Genomic DNA, 15,103 nt, shown 5'->3' on the forward strand with positions numbered 1-15,103 from the left:
AAATGCAATCGCACACCAACATACTTATGCATGGCTGCTATTAAAATAGGGATGCACAAGCAAATAGCATTTAATTGTGGCGATACAGGGTCACACAATTACCGGGCGTGGTCATGCCAAGACTCGGTACTACTCGAGTGACTTAATCTACTTCGTTAGTATCTAAGCGGGCGTGCCTTGCGGACGTCGAGGCTTCTCCACGGGTTTCACCGTCGGGATTAGTTGGAGGGGGTTGAGGGGCTGCAGGGTCGGGGTAACAATGATGACCATCCCGGGGATTGTTGGCCACAATTCCGTTGGAACGTGTTCCCAGAAGGCGACGAAGCACTTCTGGGGTCATCAAGGTATTATGGTCGATGACTGGGGCAGACCTCAAGGACTCGATCAGTTGACCGAACAACACAACTGGGTTGTCAGTGTTGGTCTCATCTTCTCCTCTTGCCAGGTCTCGGCGTATCAGTTCTCCACGAGCTGCGATTAGATCAAGAGTGATTTGATCGAACAAATCCTCTAGTGCACTTACATAGCGTGCCAGATGCAACAATGCAGGATCCGTCTTGTGATCTCCGTTGGCAACCTGGGGTGGCCTACTGTACCCGTCATGGCTGGGGTAGTAGTAGAACGAGCGATAGTTAACTCTGGGCGACAAGTGCCGGAGTTGAACTATAGCCTCTCAAGCAGCTAGTTGGATGGCTTGTGGCTCAAAGGAAGGTGTCCTTCCGGTGAACCTGTAGGGGCGTTCGGGCGATAGACCCCTACCATAGACATGCACAGTGGCCCAGAATTGATGGCTTTCGCCGCTCATGGGTCCTTGGTACACAACATATTCTGGGGGCTCTTCTAATGCAAAGGCACGGCGGGTGAGGTTTGCGATCACGGTCACAAAACCTCCAAGGTTAGTTGCTGTGGTCTCATTGTGCACGATAGGGCCAGGCATTATAGCTCGGTCTGGGAAAGAGTTTGTGCCGTGCTGTGTTGAGGCTAGCATGCCCTTTTTATAGAAAGAGGGAACAGAGTCTTCCATCGCACGCTTGCGAATGGGACAATTTAGGGGTCGTTCACTGGCACGTGATTGACAGGCTAGGATGATAGGTTGGGCACCGACTGCCAAAAAGTGTCGGGTCACTATGAGGCTATCTTGCACGGGAAGCTTGGCCGGGGCTAGGTTATGGTCTGGTGGGTTGGTTAACCTAGGTTTTTCGACCTGGCTAAGATAGGATTAGCCAATGGTCAACCTGGCTCTGATACCAAGTTTGTCACGACCGGTTTTCCAGGTATTAATTTCCCAGAAAATGGCCTTTGTGCTCACCAGCCCTAGGATTACTGTTAGCTGATGAGGCACCAACTTGATACAGAAACTCCAAGCACCAATATATAATATGTAGTACAAGACCATTCTGGCCTATGAGTACAACATAAGGTTGCTAGTGGTTGATGGCAGAAGCGGTTTGTGGGTCATCAGTGTCTATGGGACTCCATTTCCCACAGGAACAGCTGACCAGGTTAACTCCTATCTTCGCGAGGCTGCTATCACCGTTGCTAAGGTGCCGGGGCTGTCATCGCAACTCTCCTCTCCATGCAAGAAATCTGGCCAAGACAATAGCCAGGGACAAGCCAGTGAGTACTTTGAATGTACTCGCAAACATTATGAACACAGGTATAATATAACAAACGATAATCATGCTCTAAAATATTCTATGGTCACAACGTCAGTCATAAAATAAATTCCCTAATGCATGCAAGCAGGTTATTTATATGCAACATGAATATGTAGTAACAGAGTAGTAATAAAATGCACCAATCGGGTGTCTGAAGCGACACCTCGAAAGTATAGTAAAATAATGAGCATGCCTCAGTCGGGCGCCTGAGCGACATCACACAAAGGGCTTATAGAGTAAATAAATAACAACATGCCGCAGTCGGGCGTCTCAGTGACACCACATAAAGGGCTTATAAGAAAACAATCATAGTGAATATCCAGGAGGTAGAACCGTCCCAGGGATACTCAATACTCCAAATAATATAAAGGGTTAGTCCATAATAATAATAATCATAATCATCATAAGTCACACGTCATGATCCATGTTCTGGTTTAGTAGTTTCTCCTCCGAAGACCGACACTAAGACCGACACTTGACCCAACCCAGACTGTAGTCCTTAACCATGGACACGACTATTCGAATAGATGTTTAATCTCTGTAGAGGGTGTACTCTTTACCCACGAGTAACGGATTCCTTTGGTCCATCGGGACTAATTCCGTCTACGGTCTTTTAGTTGAAAACACACCTAACTTTCACACACCAGCTTTACTTACCGGTGTCTGGAATCACCCACGACACCTGTCAAGCAAAACACTAAGTGGGGAGGCTATAACCTCGCGTAGCATGGGATCAAATTTATATCACGCGCTCTAAGGGGTGGCCTCCCCTCTCGGTCCCAACCGGAAACACCCATGCCCCCGGACCAGGTGGCCTGCCTACCGACTACAATCGGTATCTTCCACCATGGCCTCTCTGTACGGTGTGTGCTAGAAAGGGGTTGACAACTTACTGAACCGTACCCTACCTGCTGTAGGGACAAGTGGTAGTACGAAACAAGTATGGGGGTTACTAGAACAAGACTCGATCTATGGTCGACTCAGGAGGTTTAAGTATTCCCTGCATGATTAGCACAACGAATATATTTCATCCAATAGACAGAATCACCACTCATCATACCCCATCATGCCATACCGGACACACTCGTCTCGACGAGGGACTAGGGACAAGCTTAGGTCTACCCAAGACAGAGATTTTCCCGGCTTCCTTCCGGCAGGCACGAAAAGCATTCGAGGATGATTGCTGTCACAAGTATGACCATTTCCAACAGCGAGGACATCTCCAATATGCATTCATGCAAATGATCGTATCACCACATAAAATAACGAGTTCTCCATATTACGGTGGTGTTATAATCATGTTAAACAACACAAAAAAATATATTATGCCGGGGTTCAGAATGCTTGCCTTCAAGAATATGCAAGTGGGGGTGCATTTTTGAAAGATGCCTTCTTCTTCAAAAACCTATTTCTGAAATTATTCAAATTAACACATAGTTTCAAAAAACAGTGAAAACAAGTTGTCTGAATTTTTTTCAAATAAATCTTAAAATAAGCTAGACTAAATTTGAGAGAGGTAGGAAAAAGAATCAACTTATTTGGAGTTTTATTTTAAAAGATATAGCCAGCCAAAGTTTTGGTCAAACTCTGTTTTTAAAATAAAACAGAAAAAAGGAAAAATGTTTCAAAATTGAACACGTCGAAGGCGTACTTTGCTTTTACGCTTTCACTTATCCAGCGTGGATCGGCCCGTGGTCACTAACAATGGGTCCACGCGGCCCACTGGTCAGGTTTGACCGGTCTCCCCCGCCTCCTTCCTCCTCTGGCCGAACAGGGGCAGGGGCTCCGGCGATCGTCGCCGGCGATTGGCGGCTCCTCGCGGGCTCCGGAGGGCAGGGATGGATCCGCGGGTCCAGGGCGGTCCTCCTGGTGGTCGTTATGTAGGTGGGGATGAAGGGAGTCGCCGGCGGCGAGCTCCGCGACGGAGGTAGCTTCGGGATGAATTGGGGGTTTGATCTCTGGTGGTTTCCCGTCGAGTTTGAGGTGTTGGTTGGCTCCGCGAGACTGAGGGGAAGGGAATGGTGGCACTGGATGGACGGGAGAGGCTCTGGTTGTGATGAGCGGAGCCAGGGAGTGGCGGCGGCCGAACCTGCTGGAGATGGGGAAGACGGCCTTCCTCCGTCGATTGCGGGCTAGTGGAGCTCCAGAGGGTTTGCTTGAGGTTGCCTGAGGACCTAGGCGATCTCGGGGGTGGACGAGGTCGATTTGCAGTGGCCGTGGATAGGATCGTCGACGACCGCCATTCTGTAGCTTGCAGGGCATCATGGCGGCGACGGGCGCTTGCGGACAAGCTTGAGGATAAGCTCAGTCTGCTCCTGAGGGCATCTGGCACGTTGGGGTAGCTCGGGCGGAGCCGTCCGTGGCAGAGCCCTGCTGTGGCCGGTCGCTAGCCATCGTGGCCGACCTGACGGCGGCGCTGTGTGGCCCTAGGGATGGCTCTGCGGCGAGGGAGGAGGCGGCTGTGCTGGCTGCGAGAGGATAGTGGCCAGAACGAGCACAGGGGGGGGGGGGCAGTGAGACGCGGTGGCTCGGTGCGCGCGCGTGCAAAACGTGCGCTCTGGGTGCGCCCAGAGCATGCGCACCAGATGTTCGGCGAAATGCCAGCGTGTGCTAGAGGGTTTGTATGAGGCTAGGGACTAACAGACCTAGGTTAGGGTTTGCAAGAAGATTAGTGGACATGGTGGTGTGGTGAGGGGGTCAAGTCCCCAGTGCAAACTACAAATCATGCCAAAACTGGCTATGCACACCAAGTGCTCGACAGACTGCCAAGAGCATCTAGGACACTCTTGGAGGGGCCAAAATCTCCAGATCAGGGTCTCCTTAGATGAAGGTGAGGATGGCAAGGTTAGTTGGCCAAATCTAGAAACTTGTTAGTGTAAGTTTTGCAAAACTTCAGTTTTGGACAGAAAGAAAAAGGCATGATTGCATGCACTTAAAATCCTCCCATGGGTCCCCTCTCTTGGACTTAAGGGTTTGGTAAGGTGCACTACAAGTAGGAGAAATCTCATGGTCACTAGAGCACAAATAATTAGGGATGCAGTAGAAAACACCCAACTGGGCCAGAATGAAAAAGAGGTTGTTTCACTCAAATTTTTCAAAGGACATAACTGGGTTTTTGCATAAAGTTGAATAATATACTCCTATTAACATCCCATAATCTTGGTGGAAGTTTTAAAGAAATATTTAAATAGGTTGTAGTGCAAAATTGCCCACTGGACCAGATTTGAAAACTTGGTGTAGAGCTCAAAATCTCCAATGAACAGAAGATATTTTTGCATAAAAGTGATTTAAAAACATCACATGACATCTCCAAATTTTGGTTGGAATTTTAAGTAAATTTATCAAATGGTTGTAGTTCAAATAGAGGTCCAAAACTAATGAAAATCACTTCGAGAAATAAAGTTCAGAGAGAAATAATTATGCAAATAAATCCACTGCTAATAAAAAAATGTTTTATTAGAGAGGGTAAATAAGTCCAATAATGATTGAAAAGTTTTCCCTTGGGGTAAAAAGTTCATAATAATAAACAAAAGAATGGTTCTGAAATCAAAAGGAAATCCAGAAAATAAAAGTTTAAGTTTCCTAGCAAAATTTTTAATTAATAAAATAAGGTTAAAATTTTGGAGTGTCACATGTAGGGAGGGGCTCGAGCTGGCCCTACACCACACGGATCTGCCCATTCTCATCGAGATGGATAGCGTCGATGCTGTGAACATGTTGAACGCTTTAGCAAGGGATCACTCGAGGAGCCGCGTGCTAGTTGAGGAGATTAAGAGGATGAAGGATGCTGAGACTAGGGAGATTTCTATCACATCTTTTAGTCGCTCGCAAAATAAAGTTAGCCACGCTCTTGCTGCTTATGGTATGAGTACCCCCGTACTACGGTATGGGTGGGTTCGGGTATGTGTGACATTGTAAACTTGGTTCTGGCGGATTTGCCTCCTTGAGTAATAGAAATTTCCCTTTACCCCGCAAAAAAATAAGAGTTGCGGCGTTGCAATATTTTAGCAATCCTCCAACAGGCTTTGTATAAGTGGCCCCCCATCATTTTTTTACAAAGCTTGCTATACTTGCACCCAGACTTTGTATACTTGCTATAATTTTACAAAGCCTCCTAAAGTGGCCCCTTCATATTTTTGTCTCAATGATCGATGGGCCATGTATGCCACACGCGCGCGTGTGTGTTATGTACGTGTGCTGTGTGCGTGTGTACCTTTTTTTCTATGGATTTTTTGCATGCCGCATGTGTGTTCTGCTATGTACATTTTTTTGTATGGATTTTTTCATGGAGTGTGTGTGTACGTGTACATGTATGTGTACGCATGTGTGTATGTGACATGTATGATGGCGAGTTGTGGTAGTATATGTATTCATGTACGTAAGCTAGTGTGTAGTGTGTATGACAAGCTATCCACACATGTCATTGTGTGTTCTGTACAAATATAGCAATCCAATATACAAAGGTTGTCAAAGCAAAAAACGTGTTGGCTTTGTAAACCTTCTCTCTTCTCTTGCTATAACAAGTTTTTAGCAATCCAATATATAAAAGTTGTTGAAGATGCTCTTAGAATATCTTCAAGCATGCAACCGTTATGATAAACGAGGTCAAACCCAAATTTGGCATGCTCATGGGATGCAGCTAGATTTCATCGATTAAACATTGCTGCAATACAGAACATGAGATGAGTATTCCACAAGGATGGATGGTGTGAAAGTTTGTTGCCACCACTATAAAAAGATGACATGCTTTACCGTGAGACCTGCTTCAAGGAAGATATTATATCCCTGTTCAGAGATGATATGTGTATACACTTGAAAAAGAGTTGTACGCCTAATTTTGATGAGGTATTAGAAGAACACAGAATAGATGGGCCCAGAATATGTTTTAGTTATGGAAGTGCTTTACGTAGATCTCGAAGGTCGCTCACATCCAACTACAAACCCTCTCATACACATCACCGGGGTGTTGTTCTTCCGTGAATTGGCACACTATTTTGAAACATAAATGGACTCCGGCGGTGCTAAACTATATCAACAAGTTTTGAGCATTGGACTCAAGTTAAGTCGGACCAAATAGAAAACTGCACCAAGAAATCTTGCATTGTTTAGCATATCATCATCAGTGGTCTCTTGAACCAAGGTTAAGAGCGTATGTTTTACTCTGTAAAACATGCAAATTGCTTCTTTTATTTATGAAGCAATAGATGTATATATTGTTGTTGTCATGCAGATTAGACTGCAGTGAAGTCAAGAAGAGGATGAAGGAAATATGCCCTAGAGTCAATAATAAATTTTTTATTTAATATTTCCTTATTTCATGATAAATGTTTATTATTCATGCTAGAATTGAATTAACCGGAAACTTGATACATGTGTGGATACATAAACAAAACACCGTGTCCCTAGTAAGTCTCTACTAGACTAGCTCGTTAATCAAAGATGATTAAGTTTCCTAACCATAGTCATGTGTTGTCATTTGATGAATGCGATCACATCATTAGAGAATGATGTGATGGACAATACCCATCCATTAGCTTAGCATAATGATCGTTCAGTTTTATTGCTATTGATATCTTCATGTCAAATACATATTCCTCGGACTATGAGATTATGCAACTCCCACATACCGGAGGAATGCCTTGTGTGCTATCAAATGTCACAACATAACTGGGTGATTATAAAGATGCTCTACAGGTATCTCCGAAGGTGTTTGTTGGGTTGGCATAGATCGAGATTAAGATTTTTCACTCCGAGTATCAGAGAGGTATCTCTGGGCCCTCTCGGTAATGCACATCATAAGAAGCCTTGCAAACAAAGTGACTAATGAGTTAGTTATAGGATGATGCATTACAGAACGAGTAAAGAGACTTTTTGGTAACGAGATTGAACTAGGTATGAAGATACCGACGATCGAATCTCGGGCAAGTAACATACCGATGACAAAGGGAATAAGGTATGTTGTCATAACGGTTCGACCGATAATGATCTTCTTAGAATATGTGGGAGCCAATATGAGCATCCAGGTTCCGCTATTGGTTATTGACCAGAGAGGTGTCTTGGTCATATGTACATAGTTCTCAAACCCGTAGGGTCCGCACGCTTAACGTTCGATGACGATTTTGTATTATACGAGTTATGTGATTTGGTGACCGAATATTGTTTGGAGTCCCGGATGAGATCACGGACATGACGAGGAGTCTTGAAATGGACGAGAGGTAAAGATTGATACGTAGGATGATAGTATTCGGACACCAGAAGTGTTCCGGGTAGTATCGGGTATTTATCGGACTATCGAGGGGGTTCCCGGAACCCCTCGGGGGAATAATGGGCCATATGGGCCATATGAGAGGAGCACACCAGCCCACAAGGGGTGGCACCCCCCCCACCTAAGGAAGGAGGTCGAATATGAGAAGGAGGAGGGGCTTCGGCCCCCCTTTCCTTCCTCCTTCCTCCTTCCCTCTTCCCTTTTCCCCCTTTCGGTAGAAGGAAGGGGGGGGGGCGAATTGGACTAGGGGCCCAAGTAGGATTCCTCCTACTTGGGGCACCCCAAGGCTGCTCCCCTCCCCCCTAAAGGAAATATGCCCTAGAGGCAATAATAAAGTTATTATTTATTTCCTTAATTCATTATAAATGTTTAGTATTCATGATAGAATTGTATTAACCGGAAACTTAGTACATGTGTGAATACATCGACAAAACATATAGTCCCTAGTAAGCCTCTACTTGAGTAGCTCGTTAATCGAAGATGGTTATGTTTCCTAACCATAGACTTGTGTTGTCATTTGATGAACGGTATTACATCATTAGGAGAATGATGTGATGGACATGACCCATCCGTTAGCTTAGCATTATGACCGTGTCAGTTTCATTGCTACTGCTTTCTTCATGACTTATACAAGTTCCTTAGACTATGAGATTATGCAACTTCTGAATACCGTAGGAACACTTTGTGTGCTACCAAACGTCACAACGTAAATGGGTGATTATAAAGGTGCTCTACAGGTGTCTCTGAAGGTGTTTGTTGGGTTGGCATAAATCGAGATTAGGATTTGTCACTCCGTGTTTCGGAGAGGTATCTCTGGGGCCACTCGGTAATACTCATCACTATAAGCCTTGCAAGCATTGTGACTAATGAGTTAGTTGCGGGATGAAGTATTATAGAACAATTAGAGGGACTCGCCAGTAACGATATTGAACTAGGTATGATGATACCGATGATCGAATCTCGGGCAAGTAACATACCGATGATAAAGGGAACAACGTATGTTGTTATGCGTTTGACCGATAAACATCTTTGTAGAATATGTAGGAACCAATATGAGCATCCAGGTTCCACAATTGGTTATTGACCGGAGACGTGTCTCGGTCATGTGTACATAGTTCTCGAACCCATAGGGTCCGCACGCTTAACGTTCCATGACGATTGGTATTATGAGTTTATGTGATTTGATGTACCGAAGATTGTTTGGAGTCCCGAATGTGATCACGGACATGACGAGGAGTCTCGAAATGGTCGATCCATAAAGATTGATATATTGGACGGCTATGTTCGGACACCGGAAGTGTTCTGTAGATGTTTTGGATAAAACAGGAGTATCGGGGGTTAACGGACCCCCCCCCCCCCAGGGAAGCTATTGGGCCTCATGGGCCTTAGTGGAGAAGAGAGAGGGCTGGCCAGGAGGTGGCGCGCACCCCCTTGCCCTAGTCCGAATTGGACAAGAGGAGGGGGCGGCGCCCCCTCCTTCCTTCTCTCCTCATCCTCCTTCCCCCTTCTCCTTGTTGGAATAGGAAAGGGGGGGGGCGAAACCTACTTGGAGTAGGATTGCCCCCCCTTGGCGTGCCTCCTCCCCTGGCCGGCCTCCTCCTCCCTCCCTCCTTTATATACGGGGAGGGGTGCACCCCATAGACACACAAGTTGATCAAGTTGATCTTTTAGCCGTGTGTGGTGCCCCCCTCCACATATTTCCACCTCCATCATATCGTCGTAGTGCTTAGGCGAAGCCCTGCGCTGGTAACTTCATCATCACGATCACCAAGCCGTCATGCTGACGAAACTCTCCCTCGGCCTCATGTGGATCTAGAGTTCGACGGACGTCGCCGAGCTGAATGTGTGCAGATCGCGGAGGTGCCGAGCGTTCGGTACTTGATCGGTTGGATCGCGAAGACGTTCGACTACATCAACCGCGTTACATAACACTTCCGCTTTCAGTCTATGAAGGTATGTGGACACACTCCCCCCCGTTGCTATGCATCACCTAGATAGATCTTGCGTGATCGTAGGAAAATTTTGAAATTACTACGTTCCCCAACAGTGGCATCTGAGCCAGGTCTATGCGTAGATGTTATATGCACGAGTAGAACACAATGAGTCGTGGGCGATAATAGTCATACTGCTTACCAGCATGTCATACTTTGATTCAGTAGTATTGTTGGATGAAGCGGCTCGGACCGACATTACATGACCGCATTCATGAGACTGGTTCTACCGATGTGCTTACGCACATAGGTGGCTGGCGGGTGGGTGTTTCTCCAACTTTAGTTGAATCGAATGTGGCTATGCCCGATCCTTGTTGAAGGTTAAAACAACACACTTGACAAAAAATCGTTGTGGTTTGGATGCGTAGGTAAGAACGGTTCTTGCTAGAAGCCCGTAGCAGCCACGTAAAACTTGCAACAACAAAGTAGAGGACATCTAACTTGTTTTTGCAGGGCTTGCTGTGATGTGATATGGTCAAGGCATGATGTGATATAAATTGTTGTATGAGATGATCATGTTTTGTAACAAAGTTATCGGCAACTGGCAGGAGCCATCGGGTTGTTGCTTTATTGTATGCAATGCAATCGCCATGTAATTGTTTTACTTTATCACTAAGCGGTAGCGATAGTCGTAGTAACAATAGTTGGCGAGATGACAACGATGCTACGATGGAGATCAAGGTGTCGCGACGGTGACAATGGATATCATGACGATGCTTCGGTGATGGAGATCATGAGCACAAGATGATGATGGCCATATCATGTCACGTATTTTGATTGCATGTGATGTTTATCTTTTATGCATCTTATTTTTCTTAGTACAGTGGTAGCATTATAAGATGATCCCTTACTAAATTTCAAGGTACATGTGTTCTCCCTGAGTATGCACCATTGCTACAGTTCGTCGTGTCGAGACACCACGTGATGATCGGGTGTGATAAGCTCTACGTTCACATACAACGGGTGCAAGCCAGTTTTGCACATGTGGAATACTTGGGTTAAACTTGACGAGCCTAGCATATGCTGATATGGCCTCGGAACACTGAGACCGAAAGGTCGAACGTGAATCATATAGTAGATATGATCAACATAGTGATGTTCACCATTAAAAACTACTCCATCTCACATGATGATCATACATGGTTTAGTTGATTTGGATCACGTGATCACTTAGATGATTAGAGGGATATCTATCTAAGTGGGAGTTCTTAAGTAATATGATTAATTAAACTTCAATTTATCACGAACTTAGTCCTGATAGTTATTTTGCATGTCTATGTTATTGTAGATCAATGGCCCGTGCTACTGTTCCTTTGAATTTTAATGTGTTCCTAGAGAAAGCTAAGTTGAAAGATGATGGCAGCAACTACACGGACTGGGTCCGTAACTTGAGGATTATACTCATTACTGCACAGAAGAATTACGTCCTGGAAGCACCGCTGGGTGCCATGCCTGCTGCAGATGCTATTGATGACGTTAAGAACGTCTGGCAGAGGAAAGCTGATGATTACTCGATAGTTCAGTGTACCATGCTTCGCTTAGAATTGGGACTTCAAAGACATTTTGAACGTCATCGAGCATATGAGATGTTCCAAGAGTTGAAGTCTCCAACAAGTTCTACAACTGCAAAATGGAGGAGAATAGTTTTGTCAGTGAACACATACTCAGAATGTTTGGGTACCATAACCACTTGACTCAGCTGGGAGTTGATCTTCCAATTGATTGTGTCATTGATAGAGTTCTTCAATCGCTGCCATCAAGCTACAAAGGCTTCATGATGAACTATAATATGCAAGGGATGACCAATACTATTCCCGAGCTATTCGCGATGCTAAAGGTTGCGGAGGTAGAAATCAAAAAGGAGCATCAAGTGTTGATGGCCAACAAGACCACTAGTTTCAAGAAAAAGGGCAAAGGGAAGAAGGGGAACTTCAAGAAGAACGGCAAAAAGGTTGCTGCTCAAGAGAAGAAACCCAAGTCTGGACCTAAGCCTGAAACTGAGTGTTTCTACTGCAAAGGGACTGGTCACTGGAAGCGGAACTGTTGGGAACGTAGTAATTTCAAAAAAATCCTACGCACACACAAGATCATGGTGATGCATAGCAATGAGAGGGGAGAGTGTTGTCCACGTACCCTCGTAGGCCGAAAGCGGAAGCGTTAGCACAACGCAGTTGATGTAGTCGTACGTATTCACGATCCGACCGATCAAGTACCGAACGCATGACACCTCCGAGTTCTGCACACATTCAGCTCGATGATGTCCCTCGAACTCCGATCCAGCTGAGCTTTGAGGGAGAGTTCCGTCAGCACGACGGCGTGGTGACAATGATGATTCTCTACCAACGCAGGGCTTCGCCTAAGCACCGCTACAATATTATCAAGGTGAACTATGGTGGAGGGGGGCACCGCACACGGCTAAGAGATCTCAAAGATCAATTGTTCTGTCTATGGGGTGCCCCCCTCCGTATATAAAGGGGGGAGGAGGAGAGGGCCGGTCAACGGGAGAGGCGTGCCCAAGGGGGGGCAATCCTACTCCAAATAGGTTTGGCCCCTGAGGGAGTCCTGGATTTGGGGGTATCCGGACAGCCGGACTGTATACATCATCCGGACTATTGAAGCGTGAAGATACAAGACTCAAGACTTCGGCCCGTGTCCGGATGGGACTCTCCTTTGCGTGGAAGGCAAGCTTGGCGATTCGGATATTATATTTCCTTCCTTGTAACCGACTCCATGTAAACCCTAGCTCTCTCCGGTGTCTATATAAACCGGAGAGGATGGTCCTTAGAAGGCCGATCACAATTACAATCATACCATCATAGGCTAGCTCTTAGGGTTTAGCCTCTACGATCTCGTGGTAGATCTACTCTTGTACTAATCATATCTTCAATATTAATCAAGCAGGAAGTAGGGTTTTACCTCCATCGAGAGGGCCCAAACCTGGGTAAACATTGTGTCCCTTGCTTCCTGTTACCATCAGCCTAAGACGCACAGATTGGGACCCCCTACCCGAGATCCGCCGGTTTGGACACCGACATTGGTCCTTTCATTGAGAGTTCCTCTGTGTCGTCGCTTTGAGGCTTGATGGCGTCTTCAATCACCAATAACACGGTCCAGGGCGAGACTTTTCTCCCCGGATAGATCTTCGTGTTCGGCGGCTTCGCACTGCGGGCCAATTCGCTTGGCCACCAGATCAGGTTTGGAAACTTGAACTACACGGCGGATACTCACGGAGACTCGATCTTCGGTGGATTCGGCCCTGTGCCAGGAGCGCCAAACAGCCATGACGAGCACGGCCTAGACCTGCCGTCAGACAATGCTCGGGTCATCACCCCTGCATCATCCCCGGATCTAAATCCGGAACAGGTTGCATCGACTAAGGACGGAAGGGTAGACCTCGCCCCGCAGGCCGCATACTCATCGGCGGTGGAGCCGAGCACAGGTCTCACTTCTGAGGAGGCCTGTAACCCCAGGCCACCGGACTCGTATCCGGTTGTTGGTTCCGGTCCGCATACCCTCGAGCCAGCCAAACCAGGCTGGGCTCCGGTAATGGAGTTTACCACCGCGGACATCTTCCAGCACTCGCCCTTTGGCGACATGCTGAACTCATTAAAGTCTCTCTCTTTGTCAGGAGGCTCTGGGCCGAACTATGTCCGGCCTGAGTGGGAAGCAGGCGACGAAGGAATTCGTTGCCAACCCACCACCCACTTCATTGCCACGATCGATGATTTAACCGACGTTCTTGACTTCGACTCCGAAGACATCGACGGTATGGACGATGATGCAGGTGAAGCTCTAGAATCTCTGGGGCGCGGGACTGCTACCTTGTCACACGATATATACATGGTGGATACGCCCAAGAAGGACGACAACGATAATCCGGAAGATAAAACACCCGAGCAAAAGCCAAAACAGCGGCGCAGACACCGCTCAAAGTCCAGCAACAGTAAAAATAGCGACAAGAGTGCAAGAAGGATCGATATACCAGTAAACCCCGAAGGCAGTAACGACCACATGGACCCAACGATGGAGCAGGACGAGCCAGGTCACGCCAAACCGAGTTCGGAGCAAATACCCGATCACAATGATCTGGAGGGACGAGCTTAGGAAACCGCCCCAGAACAGGAACACAGTCCGGACGACGATGCATTCACCATTCCGTACGAATGAGTGGAATGAGACAACCTCCACCAAAAGCTTATGGCCACAGCAAGAAGTCTAATGAAGCAGAAACAACGGCTTAAAGCCGCACAGGAAAAGCTCAGTTGTAGATGGAATAAAGTGCTAGACACTGAAGAAAGATATGGCAACGATCGCCATACAAAAAGCTATCCAAAACACAAGCTACTGCCAGAATTCGACGACGAGGCCATTCCACCAAAGAATAATACGACCAGGAGACCAGACGTACCGCTTCATAACCACAACAGAGCGGCTACTGACACCACGCACGATCTACGTGAGAAGCTGGATAAAAAAGCTGGTGCAGCCAGGTCCATCTACGGATCTAAAGGACACACCCCGGCGAGGGACTATGGTCACCCAAACGCTCATACAAGCCAAATACCAGTTCAGAATAAGCACCGGACATACCAACAGCCGACTACATGCCACAATGCGCCCAGATATAGAGGAGCTCCTCACCCCCTGTGCTTCACCGAAGAAGTACTGGACCATGAATTCCCATAAGGCTTTAAACCTGTGAACATATATAGAGGCATACGATGGAACTACAGACCCAGGGGTATGGATCGAGGATTTTATCCTGCATATTCACATGTCTCATGGGGATGACCTCCATGCCATCAAATACCTTCCCCTCAAGTTGAAGGGACTAGCTCGACACTGGTTAAAAAGCCTCCCCGAAAATTCAATCGGGAGTTGGGAGGAACTCGAGGACGCTTTCAGGGCCAACTTTCAAGGGACTTATGTCCGGCCTCCGGATGCAGACGATCTAAGTCACATAATCCAACAACCCGGAGAGTCCACCCACAAGCTTTGGAACATATTCCTCACTAAAAAGAATCAAATAGTTGATTGTCCGGACGCTGAAGCCTTAGCAGCATTCAAACACAGCATCCGCGACGAGTGGCTTGCCCGGCACCTCGGCCAAGAAAAGCCAAGGACAATGGCAGCCCTAACAGGCCTTATGACCCACTTTTGCGCGGGTGAAGATAGCTGGTTAGCCCGTA

The sequence above is a fragment of the Triticum aestivum genome, chromosome 2B, assembly GCF_018294505.1.
Source record: "Triticum aestivum cultivar Chinese Spring chromosome 2B, IWGSC CS RefSeq v2.1, whole genome shotgun sequence".
In the NCBI taxonomy this organism is placed as follows: domain Eukaryota; kingdom Viridiplantae; phylum Streptophyta; class Magnoliopsida; order Poales; family Poaceae; genus Triticum; species Triticum aestivum.